At 38.1% G+C, this 3007-nt stretch overlaps 1 pseudogene; it reads left to right on the forward strand.

Moving 5' to 3' along the window:
* Positions 1-114: 114 nt before the first annotated feature.
* LOC102477730 (endoplasmin-like) overlaps positions 115-3007 on the forward strand; it is a 24120-nt pseudogene continuing 21227 nt past the window's right edge.

Raw genomic sequence — 3007 nt, forward strand, 5'->3', positions numbered from 1 at the left:
TATATATATATATAAATTTCAGGAGTGGGTGGACAGCATGGCCTGAGGTGTGAGATTCCAAGCCAAGGAGTTGGGTGTGGAGGGAGCCCCTGTGATCAAAATGGACTTGAGACTCACTAGCCATGCATCATGAGGGTCCTGTGGGTGCCAGGCCTCTGCTGTGCCCTACTGACCTTCAGATCTGTCAAGGCTGATGGTGAAGTTGATGTGGATAGTACAGAAGAAGATCTGGGTTAAAGAAGAGAAGGCTCGAGGGTGAATGATATAATACAGAGAGAGGAAGTAACTATTCAGTTGAATGGATCAAATGCATCACAAATAAGAGAACTTAGAAATCAAAAAAGTTTGCCTTCCAAGCCAAAGTTAATAGGATGATGAAACTTATCATCAACTCACTATATAAAAATATAGATTTTCTTGAGAGAACTGATTTTAAATGCTTCTGACACTTTAGATAAGCTAAGGCTAATATTATTGACATATGAAAATGCTCTTTCTGGAAATGAGGAATTAACTGTTAAAATTAAGTGTGACAAGGAGAAGAACCTCCTGCATATCAGAGACATAGGTGTAGAAATGACCAGAGAAGAGTGGGTTAAAAATCTTGGTATCATAGCCAAATCTGACTGAGGTGCAAGAAGATGGTCAGCCAACTTCTGAAGTGATTGGCCAGTTTGGTGGCAATTTCTATTCCACCTTCCTTGTAGAAGATAAGGTTATTGGGACCAGCAGTTAGCGTAATGGCTATGTCGCTGCACTCCCCTGTAGTCGATCGCGGGTCACGTCCCGGACCCGCTGGCTTAAAACTCACGCTGGGCGCGTGTGCGTGCATGCCCAAGATCCTGAGAGGAGAATGAAGGAGAAGGGATTGAGACATGGCCATCCCCCCTGGGGGGTGATTTCTCGCTTTCTGTCTCTCTGTCTCTCTCTGTCTGTCTGGTGAGCACATGCGCCCTATAGCAAAAACCTCTCCAAAAAAAAAAATGATAAGGTTATTGTCATGTGAAGCACAACAATGATAACCAGAACATATGGGAATCTGACTCTAATGATTAATTCTCTGTAATTGCTGACTCAAGAGGAAACACTCTGGGATGGGGAACAATTACCCTTGTCTTAAAAGAAGAAGCATCTGATTACCTTGAATTTGATACAATTAAAAATCTCGTCAAAAAATATTCTCAGTACATAAATTTTCTTATTTATGTGTGGACCAGAAAGACTGAGACTGTCAAGGAGCCCGTGGAAGAGGAAGCAGTAGCAAAAGAGGAAAAAGAAGAATCTTATGATGAAATTGGTATAGAAGAGGAAGAAGAAAAGAAACCCAAAACAAAAAAAAGTAAAAAAAAAAAAAACAAAAAACAAAAAACAAAAAACTGGGAACTTAAGAATGATTTCAAACCTACATGTCAGAGACCATCAAAAAACATAGAAGATAAATACAAAGCTTTCTACAAGTCCATTTCAAAGAAAAGTGATGACCCCATGGCTTATATCCACTTCACCAGTGAAGATGAGGTTACCTTCAAATCAATTTTATTCATACCCACATCTGATCCATGTGGTCTGTTTAATGAATATGGATCTATGAATAGTGATTACATTAAGCTGTATGTCCATCGAGTATTCATCACTGATGACTTCCGTGATACTATGTCCAAGTATCTTAATTTTTTCAAAGGTGTTGTGGACTTGGTGATCTCCCCTTGAATGTTTCCTGGGAGACTCTCTGCAGCAGCATAAACTACTTAAGGTGATAGAAAGAAGCTTGTCCACAAAACTCTGGGCATGATGAAGATTGCTGCTGAGAAATACAATTATACTTTCTGGAAAGAATTTGGTACCAACATCAAGCTTGGTATGATCAAAGACCACTCGAATTGAACACATCTTTCTAAATTTCTTAGATTCCAGTGTTCTCATCATCCCACTGACATTAATGGTCTAGACCAGTATGTGGAAAGAATGAAAGAAAAACAGGACAAAATCTACTTCATGACTGGGTCCAGCAGAAAAGAGGTCAAATACTCTCCGTTTGTTGAGCAACTTCTGAAAAAGGGCTATGAACTAATCACAGAGCCTGTGGATGAATACTGCATTCAGGCCCTTGCAGAGTTTGATAGGCTATATATATATATATATATAGATAGATAGATATATAGATATATATTTACATATTCAATCACTACATATTTTATCTACTTATACATCTTCTTTAGGGAAATGTCATTAAGATCCTTTGTCCATTTTAAAAACTAGATTGTTTGAGTTTTACTGAGTTATTTGGATTTCCTGTATATTTTTAATATTAATCTCTTGTCAGGTGATATATAGTGATTGAATAGGTATATTGCTCTAGATTGGATGCTGTCAAGAAGTAGGACTAATCCTATGCTTGGGTATTTCAATAAATCCTACCTAGGGGTAAGGAAGTTTAGCTCAAGGGATAGTTTGTAATTGGTAAAGACGCAACACTTCCCCATATTAGCCAGAACAGAGGGATATCTTGTCGTTTGTTTGTAGTTTTAGGAAATGTTTATATTTTGGAATTGATACGTCACCCTCATAGAGAGCCCCTATGTGATGTTCACAGTCTGAGAAATTGTTCATGGCCAACAACAGAACACTAAGGCCTACGTATGAATTCCAGACCAGCTCCTAGAAACACCAAGGCCTGGGTGATATCAGGCTAGCTCCCTCAAGACAGTGTATGCCTTTTACCTCTCACAGTTAAAACTCTGGTCTTTATACCTAGCAGTAAGTGTCAGTGGTATCTCCATTTCTGCATTGTGATTTTTCATTTTTATTTTTATTGCACTATTTTCTATTTTGGTATTCTTGTTCTGAGAGATTGTGTGAAAGTCTACAGAGTCACAAATCATTTATTTTCAGTAATTCATTTTGTCCTTAAATTAGTCTGATGTGAGTTTTGTTTCTTTACAACTAAAAACCCTGGACTGATATGCATCACCTCTACTTCTATAGCTCATCTCTCAGAACAACAAAA

This window comes from Tupaia chinensis, unplaced genomic scaffold (genome assembly GCF_000334495.1).
Source record: "Tupaia chinensis unplaced genomic scaffold, TupChi_1.0 Scaffold144991_2, whole genome shotgun sequence".
Lineage (NCBI taxonomy): Eukaryota > Metazoa > Chordata > Mammalia > Scandentia > Tupaiidae > Tupaia > Tupaia belangeri.